The following is a 12,869-nucleotide window of genomic DNA, read 5'->3' as shown; positions in this document are numbered from 1 at the left end:
ACAACTGTCACCCACATTCAAAAGATCTAATTTGGTCCGATACTGGTTCCTTCCCTGTCCAACTAGAGTTGAATGAATTACATGGAATATTTTAACTAACTCAAAATTTGCTTTTCTTTATACTATGTTGATTTTCAATTGACCTCCATTAAGTTCATCTAAATAATGACTACAATTATATATGCTAGGTCATTTTAGCAGATTGAGATTTTTTAATGGTTGTTACTGAAGGTAGGTCTTTTGTATAAGAAACTTGTTGGTCCTTTGTCTTCCATACCATCAGGTTGCTAGATTGTAAACCATATGTGCATCCACTTTAGGAATTAATTGTACAGGTAATTGAAGACACTTAAAAATACAGTATTTAAACATTCTGCTTTTTAAAAACATTTCTTTTTTAATTAATTTATTTATTAAAAATTTCCACCTCCTCCCATTTCCCTCCCACTCCCCTACTCCCGCTCTCCCCCTCCTTGTCCAGTCTAAGAGCAGTCAAGGTTTCCTGCCCTGTGGAAAGCCCAAGGTCCTCCCCTCTCCATCCAGGTCTAGGAAGGTGAGCATCCAAAAAGACTAGGCTCCCACAAGGCCAGTCCATGCAGTAGAATCAAAACTCAATGTCATTGTCCTTGGCTTCTCAGTCAGCCCTCATTGTCAACCACATTCAGAGAGTCCAGTTTGATCACATGTTCCATCAGTCCCAGTCCAACTGGCCTTGGTGAACTCCCATTAGATTAGTCCCATTGTCTCTGTGGGTGGATGCACCCCTTGCAGTTCTGACTTCCTTGCTCATGTTCTCCCTCCTTCTGCTCCTCATTTGGACCTTGGGAGCTCAGTCCAGTGCTCCATTGTGGGTCTCTGTCTCTATCTCCATCCATCACTGGATGAAGGTTCTATGGTGATATGCAAGATATTCATCAGTGTGGCTATAGGCTAAGTAATGGGCCATCTTAAAAAAAAAAAACAAGGCAATATTGTGCACTATTTTGTTGAACTACTGTCAGTGGATTTAAACCATAGAAGTCAATATAGTGAGAAATGTTACTCTCTTAAGCCACCCTACAAATAGAATATTGCCTTAAAACTACGAGTACCATTGGTTTCAAAGTTGCATAATTCACTTATTTATCATACAATATTCATTTAAAACATCAATAAGTGATCACTATATTAAACTCTTTGAGACATATTTTAAATAGTTATAACTGTAGGAAATAATCACATTTATAAAATGCACAGAAAACATACATTGGAATGGTCAATATAAGGGAAGAAATGATGCATTTAAACATAGTATGTTAGTAGCAAATTACTGAGTGAGGAGACATTGTAGAGATAGTTGAACTAAATTTTTTGTGTTATAAAAGAAATGCATTTTAATGTTTTTCAAAACTTGAACTTAAACAAGATTACCAATAATCTAGGCCCATTTGTTAATTTTTAAACTTGGCCTGTTTCTTAATTTGTGAAATTAATACTGACAACCTAGCGTTATTTCAGGATTAAATATCAATGTATGCAAAGAATTTAAAAGAATTGTTAGCCCATAACACCCAGAAAAGTTTTTAACACAAAATTTTCAAGATGTGGCCATTGAAATTGTTATCATTATTGTATATTAACTACTTTGCTGGTTGAGGTTATTTATTCATTCCTGGCTGTCTGACCCAAAATAATCTCACAGAAACTATATTATTTGCAGTATTGTTTGGTATATCTTAAACTAACCCATCTCCACTAATCTGTGTATCACCACGAGGTCCACTGGTAAAATTCTGGTGCATCTGTGTCTGGAGGGAGCTACATGGCTTCTCACTGACTCTGCCTACTTTCACCAAGCATTCCGCTTAGTTTTCTCACCTAGGTCTATTCTGCTCTATCGCAGAATAAAGAAGCTTCTTTATTCATTAGCCAATAAAGACAACACATATGTAGAAGGACTTTCCACACCACTACTTGTTGAATAAATTGTCAACACTGGTAGTACCAAGCTCTGGTGTAGGTTTTAAATATATACACAGAAACATAAGACATAACTTTGCCTCCCAGGGCTCATACTCAAATGAAAAGTGACAGAAAGAGTACATAAACAGAAATAGATACTTTGCATGTTAAAAAGTAATGACTGGTAATAAATATTGGTAAGGCAGAGTAAATGAGATGGGTGACCCTGTGGTAACACCTTTGAAGAGTGTGGGCAAGATGTGTCTAGCTTGGGAAGTTATATTTGAACAGAGACCTGAAGCAGAGCTATGATATGGTTCAGTGATGAGGCATTTCCCTTCCAAGTTCATGCCTTACCTTCAGTTCCTAGTAATGCAGCAGGAAGGGAGGGGAAGAACATGTCAGAGAGGAAAACAAAACACCCATTTGTGAATGATCCCAGCCAGAGCCAGGAAGCTGACAAATGTGTGAAATGTTTGAAGGGAAAGGTTCCAAGATCTATAGGATGAGGCAGGCATGGCAGATTATGCTGTCTCTGCCTTTAGTCTTAGTGAAAGGCAGAGTTACTGGTGGATTCAGAGTAGACATAATCTGATAGATATACTTAAAGGATCTTCTCTACCGCTTTGACGGGAATGTAACATGTGAAGATAGAGAGGCAGTGGGGTAGGATGAAGATAGACTACAATGATTTGGTAGGTAAAGAATTACAGCTTAGATGGAAAGGTATTCTGGCAGTCAGGAGCCAAGGAACACCACGTCACACTGCACAACAAACATCATGCAAGAGATTTATTGGAAGGGAAAACATCACGGTTGCTGACTACTTGGGTGAGAAACAGCAGAAAACAGAGCAGAAGATGGGGTTTATATAGTTTTTTCTCGAGGGATAGGGTGGGCGTGGAGTTCTCTAGGGTGGGGATTAGTGGGATTTCTAATCAAGTGCTTGGGCTTTTTACTCTGTAGCGCTGGGGATGGTTTCAGCCATTATGGCAGTTACAAAGATCTGTGGGTGGAACCTGACAGTTGGAGATCTTCAGGGGTGGGGCCTGGCCCCTAGTATGCCTCAAGGCACAAATTGGCCAAAAATTTGTAGCTTTAAGGGCAGAGTTCATGAGAACAAACTAATTTTTAAAAATAAAGTTATTGAATGTGAAGAAGTGGGTGGATTTACTTTAGATAGTAGTTCAAACCTGATATAACAGTCGAAGGAAATACCTCTGCCATCTATCAGCATTTCTTGTGAAGACCCTGGAAACTAATGTATCAAATATTTATAGTTTTTCTTACAACAGTAAGAATGATAGTGTATTGTAAGATAATTTGATAAGAACACAAAATAAATTGAAGATGGCGGCATAGATGAAGCTGACTCACCTGCAAGTCAAGGGGTGTACAATAGAGTCCAGCAACTGGCAGACTGTGGTGACTTCTGGGAGCCGTCCTAGAAGACCCTTGTCTGCTCTTTCAAGTCAGAATACAGCCTATGGCCCTTTGCTCTCAGATTCTAGACTCCAGTACCAAGACATAATAGATCTCTATGGTTTTATTGTTCTGGTATGTGGTAATTTGTTACAGCAGCCTGAGCCAAGTCACAGTCAGCAGCAGCAGAAATAATTTATTTTGATGCTGTGTGACTTTGATACGATAGAATGAGGATGCCCTATTGTCTCTACTGTCTTCATTTGCACTCAAACTGTGATAGAAAGAGCAGGCAAATTCCAGTAGCACACAGCATGGCATATCCGACCAGAACTTCTGACACTATTGAGTCATTAAAAATATGAAAAAATATGAGGAGCAATCAGCGCATACTGGAGCCAGGAAGACTCAACAATTAAATGGAATGTGGAATCACATTAGCCAGAGGGCACATCAAACACGGACTACATCTGCATTAAACCATCATCTGTAACTTCTGCTTCATTAATTACAACCACTGTCTGGCATGAAAATAAATAGCAATAGTAGAAATTAAAAAGAAGGTATATGGAAATTCTTATCTGTAGTTGGAAGCCACTTGATTGTTCCTGGCTGCTCAGACCCGAAATAACTATACAGAAACTATATTATTTGCAATGCTGTTTGGCCAATAGCTTAAGCATATTTCCGGCTAAATTGTATATCCCAAACTAACCCATCTCCATTAATCTGTGTAGCACCATGAGATTATGGTTTACGGACAAAGTTTCAGCATGTCTGTCTCTGGTGGTGGCTCCATGGCTTCTCCTTGACTCTGCCTTCCTTTTCCCAGTATTCAGTTAATTTTCCCTGCCTACCTCTATTCTGCCCTGTGCAGGTTCAAGATAGTGCTTTATTAACCAATGATATTCACAGCATAAAGAGGGGAATCCCTCATTACTTATCTTTGCATTTTTTATAATGCTGAAACTATTCAAAAGAAATGAAATTTTATTTGAAAAATTTAAAGCATATGTTGACTGACTTTGACATTATTTTATCCAGACATAGATCCTGTATACAGTTCCTTTTTTTTTTTTTAATCTCACTCACAAAACCAGGACTTTACCAAGGGTTAACATATACAGGTACGTGATTATTTATATGTAATTTAAGTATTCATTTTTATAAGAGTTTTCAGAGACATTCCTAACATAGTGCGTTTACAAACATGGAGAACAAAATCATCTTCCATCCTTTTAGGAAATATAGGTAGATAACGGTTGTTATTTAATAATGATACTTACTAAATTTTGAAATAAATACATGTATATACATACATTCACACACACCAGATTGATTTCCTATATGTGAGCATGTTGACTATAGAATAAAATATATGAAAAAGTGTCATGATAATAATTTGCCTTGCTGGTAGGGCAACTAAAATTAGAAATCACTATGGTTGAAAAAAGTGAAGAACAAAATATTCTAATATTAAAACTAATCAGAGAAATGTGCAGAACTCTCATAAGAAAACAGTATGATATCAATAAGAGCAAGAACTTCCACATACATATTTATAATATTTCCAAAAGGCAACAAAATATTTTTCAAACTAATATTTTCTGACTTTCAATTGGAATAATAATTTTTTTTTTTTGGATTTTTGAGACAGGGTTTCTCTGTAGTTTTTGGTTCCTGTCCTGGAACTAGCTCTTGTAGACAAGGCTGACCTCTAACTCACAGAGATCAGTCTGCCTCTGCCTCCTAAGTGCTGGGATTAAAGGCATGCGCCACCACCACCTGGTAGAAAAAATAATATTTTAATAAACCCAGTAGATTTAGAAATTATTAATACTTTGCAAATCCCTTTAGACAACACAAATGTCTTTGTGAAACTAAATAAAATCAAAACCAATGAAATACACAATAGCTGAACAATTGCACTAAGTCCAGCTATAGATATCAAAATAATACTTATAGCCTGGGAAACTGCTATGACATATACTGTTAACATTATATAATGATTGTTATACAACTATTTTAATCATGTTTCACATTACAGCTGCCAGCAGGATTTTTACAGTTCTCTAATATTTTTTCTCTTTAGTTACTTCTTAGAGTTTTGTAATTCAGAATTATTCAATTTCACAGCATATTTTTCTGACTTGTTTATTTTATTTCATGTACATTGGTGTTTTGCCTGAATAAATGGCCGTGTAGGTGTATTGGCTCCTTCGGAATTGGAGTTATAGACAATTGCGAGCTGCCATGTGAGTCCTGTGAATTGGTTCTCGGGAAGAGCAGCCGGTGCTCTTAACCACTGAAGTATCTCTCTAGCCCTGGTGCGTTTTTATGTTGATTGTTTGCTTGTTGTTGTTGTTTTGAGTCACAGTTTATCTGTGTAGCCTTGGCTATCCTGAAACTTACTCTGTAGACAAGAATGACCTCAAGCTCATCGGTCCAGCTGTCTCTGTCTCCTGAGTGCTGGTATTAAAAGCAAGCACCACCACTGTCAAGACTACAGCATTTTTAACAAGTTTGTGTGTGTGTGTGTGTGTATGTGTGTATATATATACATATATATATATATATATATATATATATATATATATATAAAGTGCATAGTGAAAAGTGGGCATCCAAACTGCATTTTTTATTTTTTATAAGTAAACATGACCCTCATCATCTGTGGTTTTTCTCATCCTCACAGTCCTACTCTTTCATCTGGTCTCTTCTTGTGAACAAAGACAACTGTCAGGATCTGGGATATGAGCTGTGACCGTAGGTTAGTGGAAAGTTAATTATTCTTTAAGAGCATCAGACCCAAGATTTTGACCTCAGGAACGCAGCACGAAGAGCAATTGGGCTAACTCATCCAAAGATAACTGAACAGCTTGAAGCAACAGAAATGCAGTTTGCCTGGGGTTTAACCAAGTGGGTGAGGTACAAGCTCATTTTTCTCATACGCAAGATTTGCAGATGGAGGAAGTTTCCCATTCTAGACAGCTTGCTGCACTTTGCCCTCCTTCCTCTTCAATGTTTGTTTTTGTTCGTCCCTGCCCACACAATACCTAAATCCCCTCACTAGCCCAAGGGTTAAGAGATATAACCAATCTGTTGTCTTCTTTTTATTACCAATAATTTTTTCTATAATTTAGATAGTCATAATTTATAAAAATTTTTATATTGATGGTGAAATCCCCTTATTTTTAGGACTAGAAGACTGTATATTTGGTCCCTGTAACTTTTTCCACTCTTCATGAAGTGTGATGAATTAAAGTTGTGCCTGTGTTCGCCCCCAATTACGTCTTGATTTTTCTGCAGTTCCCCCTGAAAGGTATGCTATCCATGGATGGGCTGATGCCTAACTTAATGATCTCTCTTAATACCTAACTTCCCTCGCCTGATTCTGGAGCTTCTCCAATATACTTTTCTCATGATCATTTTAACCATCTTCCTCAGATCCGTGCTTAATTACTCACTGCCCGTCACCAACCATAACATACCCAGACTTGCTTCCCTAGCCCCAAGAACTAACACTTATTTTCTTAACTATGTTTAACTTAAATTCTCATTACCATTCAATGCGTCTACTTCTTCAGCATAGGGTTAATGAATTATAAGTCACACAAAAAATTAACTTTCCCTTTCCAGTTGTCAAGTCACTGAGTCTCTTGTGGCTCTGATGTTGCTGTATGGCAACCACAGTGTGGATCTGGGTGGGAGGGGAGAGAGGGAAGAACTTTGAGGATTTGAGGGGTTGAGGGAGGGAAAATTGTGATCAGAATGTATTGTATGAAGAAGAAAGTCTATTTTCAATGAGTGGTTGATGCAGAATGTGACAAATAGGGAGAATGTGAGTGAAATAATCCCAAGATAACCTCAAATATAGTATTCTAAGGTTTTTCTTTATTAAAAGGGAACTCATGGATGACAGCAAGGAAATAATAATGGGGTCCAACATCTAAGTGTGGCTTTCTGGAGGAAGAGACCGAGCGGTACGGGGCCACGGCTTTTTGGTACTCAAAGTCACACCCTAACCTGGTCCAGTCTCTTAAAAGCCATTGACTGAATGAGTTTCCCCATCAAGTGTTGGTGGTGTACACCTTTAATCCCAGCTCTCAGGAGAAAGAGGCAGGTGAAACTCTGATTTCAAGGCCAACCTGACCTAAGGAGCAAGTTTCAGGACAATCAAGGCTGCCTACACAGGGAAACTTTGTCTTCAAAATCTAAAAATAAAAAACAAAGATTAAAAAAAGGGAAAAAAAAGTATTTCCAGTAAAAGAAAAAAATCCTTTGTTTTATGCCAGTCATTTATCCGGTTGGTTTAAAAACTTTAAAATTAATTTTAAATCTCTCTTTTCGACATACTTTTGCCATAACAAGAATCAATACACAAAAGAATAAAATGCTGCCTGCTCCACTGAGGCAATGCAGATGTTCAGGTAGATGCAGATCTACATGGACCTGTGGCATGACTTCTAGTTCATGCTTTAACAGAAAGACCCAATTGCAACTATTAAAACCTGAAGACATGAAACCGAAGTTAGCCTACTTGTTCAGTTTGGTTTGTACTAAAACAGAATGTGTGAGACTGTGTAATTTCTCAAAAAAAGAGAAATTTATTTCTCATAATCCTGAAGGCTGAAAGTTTCTATATCAAAGCAGAACTTAGTTTGGTATCTGACTAGGCCAAACTATCTGCTTCAGAGTAGCCTAGAGTATCTGCTTCCACTTTAACCCCTGAGACCCTGCATCCCCCAGGTAAGTGACAGTCTCTTCTTCACGTGGCAAAAAAATGGGATAGCATGAAGCCACTGCCTGAGGTCATCAGTCCCTTCATGAGGGTAGAGTCTTATGACCAAAATTTTTATGAGTAAGTCTCAATTCCCAACACATTAGTACTGGGGTTAAGTCTCATACAGGTTTTGAGAGACAACAAAGACGATCTTGCCTAGATTATGGGTATATTACAAATAAGTAGATGGGAATCATAGAGATAAAGATTAGTTTTTCATCCTCCATTCCCTCAGCCTAAAGTCATGATCTCTATCCATAAAATATGTGTGATGAGAATATATTTTAATTTATTCATAATTAATTTAATAACATCCCCCAATGTTTTAATTCACAGCATCTATACTATATTAAAATGTGTGGGCCTATGTTTTACAAGTAAATTGAAGAAAATCTTTTTTTAGAAATTAAAAATAATAAGTACTCTTAGAGTTTTAATTCCACCAAAAATGTCCAAAACCTTCCTGCATTCTCATATGATTTTCGTCAGCTTCACTACAAATATTGTGTGTTTCACTTGAGGGCTTACACCTTCGTGTAAACTAATGGTTGGATGGGTGATAGGTCTGCGTCAGAAAAGCTACATGTCCTCAGAGGGTTGCTTTATCTATCTACATCGAACTTTCTGTTTATAAAACAGCAATGATGATAATATTGCTCCTGTAATGCTACAAGATTTAACACAGTAATTCATATCATTATTTAACATAATAATTCATATCATTCTCAAAGCACATATTCCAGTTCAAAATACTCAAAATTGTTTATTAGTTTATTATTATTATTATTTCAAATTATCTGTAAGTAAATCTACATAATCAATGGTATCTTTTACCAAATATTCTAAATTGATTCTTGCAAAATTCATCCTTAATCCTATTTTTGTTCATCTAGTACATTCTTTCTAAGACAAAAGACTTTGTATTTTCCACAAGAGATTAGTATATTTCAACTGTTTGGGAAAAATGCGAACAAATGATATGATCTGGTATTCTGAATGGGTTAGCAGAAAATTTGGCAAAGAGTATGCGTGGTAAAGAAGAATGAAAACCACTCATTTTTATTTTCTCCATTTTGTCCTCCTTAAGCCTTCAGGTGAGATGAGTGCCTGAGAGGGGAGAAAGCACCCTTTGTGCTGTGCATTTCTTATTAAGATGACAAGAGTTTTAAAATTGTCCCTAATGGGAAAAAGTATGGAGCATATGCAAATTCCAGGAAATGTTATTGGTGGTCATGGAGAAGTGGCTGGTGGGAGGATAAGTGAAGGATGGGAAAATTTACACTTATCAGAGCCCCACAGCTCCTCCCTCCCCCCAGGAAGCAGAGGATTTTTGCCAGCTCTCGATCCAATACTGACCTGGTGTGTGGTTAGACACAGCACAGTGATCACAGCCTCGGAGGAGGTTGGAATTTAATACCCTGACAGCTGTGGAAACAGTAAAGCAATCCACATCACTGTGGATGGTTGGGTAACATTTGCAGGCTTCACTGAGGGTTCAGAAAAGCACAACAGCGCCTGCACCTCAGAGCTACTTATAGTGCTTTAGAACTTTGAAATTGCTCCCTTTCAAGAGGGACAAGAGCTCAAGGTCATTGCTCCTGACTGGTGTCTCATTGATTTATTTCATTTCCCTTGTCCAACTGGCCTGTGTTGACCTTACAAAACTGCATCAACAAATCGAGTTAACATCCTCTTAAGCTAAGAACGATGAAATGATTTTTTCCTTATGCCTTCAGTGTACTATAGACAATTGTCTTCCTAGGTCCCTCATCCATTTAATCAATAAGATAAACTTTAATAGAAAAACAATGAATATGCAGAAAAGCACTGCTAATATAATCCTCCTAGGCTGAAAACAGTTGGAAATTAGAGATATAGGAGACATGTCTATCTTATGTATGGTAGTTCAGATCAGCTATGTTTTGGGGAATGTCCTATCTTGTTGGACACTTGTGTGTGTTTTTGCTTTAAGTAAATGCAACTCTTTTCACCAGATATTTCAATAATTTTCTCTTTGGCAGCCATTTCTCTATGTGTGTGTAAGTTTGTCAGTGTATGTCTGTGTATGTCTATGCCTTTTTCTCTTTGTGTGTATGCTTCTATGTGTTTCTCTATGTACTGTTGTGTCTTTGTGTGAGTCTGTGGGGGAGGCATCTGTGTGTACCTATGTGTAATTTGGTGTATGCATTTGTGTGAGTCTATATGTTTCTGTCTGTCTGTCTAGATGTATCTGTGTATGACTCCATGTGTATGAACATGCCTTTGTGTGAGTCTATCTGTGTATGTATATCTATCTTTTATTTCTGTTGCTATTATCACTTTCCCATCTTTTTCACCGGAGGAAGAAAGCTGAGAGCAAGAGAAAGGAATACTGAGGAATTTTTCCTAGTAAATGAAGAAACACAGTTATGTGAGAGTTGGGAAGGAAATAATAACAAAAATAATAAATATCTGTAACATACAAAGCACATAAACTGCTGTTTCAACGAAATCTTGTTCACCATTAATAAGAGTAGTAACTGAATTTTTTCCAAAGGATATTAAAAGCATAAAACACATTGATTTAACACAATGTCTGATATACTGGTTGTCTATAATTTTGAGTTGGTTCTAATATATATATTTATCTGGGAGCTAAGTTAGATCATGGATCTATTTCGGAGCACTCTGCATAGACTGGCCTTCTCATGGAGAAGGAATTCAGAACTCTATGAAAGCTGCTTTTCTAAGGTGTTAAGTTTAGGGAGCAAGTGAAGTCCTGAGTAAATGTATGTTATCAACATAGGGACAGCCATGTTCAAGAACCCCACGGGAGTGGCAAAGCTATCCCCATATGACTCTCAGAAGGATAGCAAAAATGTCTATCAGACCTTTCTCCACCCAGATGTTGATATCCCAAAGATTGTTCCCCTACAGGATTATAGCTCATCTTGCCTCCTTTGGTGGTATGAAAATATCCCCCATTCCTGTTGAACTGTATATAATGAAGATGTTGAATTTTTGGGTGATGCAGTTCTCTCATCACAACGAGTACAGCCTTCCTACTCACAGTATTTGTATTTCCTATGTCTTTCCTTCATTTTGATAACCCAGTCAGGTTAGTGACTAAAGACATAAAAAAAATATGTCAAAGTGACACTTGAACAGTGATCATGACACCTGACTACAGGGAACTTGTATTGGTCAGAGAGAGAACGTTCCTATGAAATGTGTGCTGATAAACAGAAATGATGAAACAAATGTAAGACAGGAAGAAGGTGATAAAACATGGGGCAAAAGCAATCTAGACATAGACGGTTATTTTCTGAAGGAGGGTTTGGCAATAATGGAAATCTAGAGCTAACACAGTTACGTGTTGGTGCTTGATGGAAAATCTGGGAAACCACAGAAATGCTTGAAGGCATTGAAGCTTCATGTTTTTTTGTGCTGCGTACAGTAAGTATCATGGGTTTCCAGGTAAGACAGTCATGAATTTAACTACTTAAAAGGAAACTAAAAATGGGAAGAACTGAAGAGTGGATACCTAGTCCAGTGTTGTAAAAGATTTACCTATGCAATCAAACTATTCTATTTTACAAGAGTGTTCTTCAATACTGAAGGTAAGCAACACAAAATTCTTCAGGGAATCCCTGAAACTGACATATTCACTAGGCCCCTTCCTTCCAGAATCAGCAATAAAACATGCAAAGAAGACTCTCAGACAAGCCAAGCTCAAGACTCTGAGAAGACCAGCCACCTGAAAGAAGCAGAAACCAAACAGCTATTTGGATGAAGTTTAGAGCAACTGATTCAGTTGGAAAGGACACTGTGTCTGTCTTGGGCTCCCTGTCTGGGGTAAGTAGACATGAGTGTAGAATGTCACCATGAAACATTTTGTTACACAACACGGAGGTTCCATTATGTTTCAACTTTTGTTTCATGTTACACTTTGCAAAACCAAGCTACCACCACCACCACCACCACCACCAAATAAGCAAACATCGTCAGAGAACTGTTCATCTGACAATTCTCTATACCAATAAAGCCACTTTGAATCAAGCAACTGAGTCAGCAATTGACTGGCCAGGATTAGCCATAGAGATGTTAGTGGACTGAGAAAGTTGGATAGAAAGGAACAGGAAGAGAAAAGGAAGGCCTGAGGGGAATTTCTGGGGCTTTGTGATCAGGAAAACATGGAGAGTAGGGTGGACTGATTACCCCTCTTCTGTTCATTGGATTTATCAAGTTTTTAATCACAATTTCTGACTCCAGTCATTAATATTAGTAGAATTTAGGTAAATGTTACATCTGGTGTTCAATGTGAGGTATTATTAAACCATGACAAGGTGGTAAACATACCAACTGTCTATCATAGCCACCATGGCTGGCTTTGCCTCCCTCTGCACAGGCTTACATACTAGTCCAGATTTTACATTGCAGGCTTTCTACAATCGCCTCCAGCTACTCCTTGCCCTCCATCCCCCACTCCAATCCCAATGACCTGATCCCAAAGGCCCCTGGTCTTAGCTGCCCACCCCTGACCCTTGCTCTTACTTCCTACCATGTGGGCTTTCCCTGGACCTGCTCCGCAGGCTGCCAACCCCAGTCAGCTCAGCTGCCTTGACACTGATTGCACCTGCTTAGGCTTCTATTACTGCTCCCAAAGCCGCACACCCTCAGGCCCAGCTACACACAAGCCGCTGCAGGTGCCGTCAACCCAGCCTGAACAGCACAGCTATAGCCC

The sequence above is a fragment of the Microtus oregoni genome, unplaced genomic scaffold (assembly GCF_018167655.1).
Source record: "Microtus oregoni isolate MIOR12 unplaced genomic scaffold, Mior012 000017F_ref0000208, whole genome shotgun sequence".
Classification (NCBI taxonomy): domain Eukaryota; kingdom Metazoa; phylum Chordata; class Mammalia; order Rodentia; family Cricetidae; genus Microtus; species Microtus oregoni.
Note: the sequence above shows the minus strand (reverse complement) of the source record.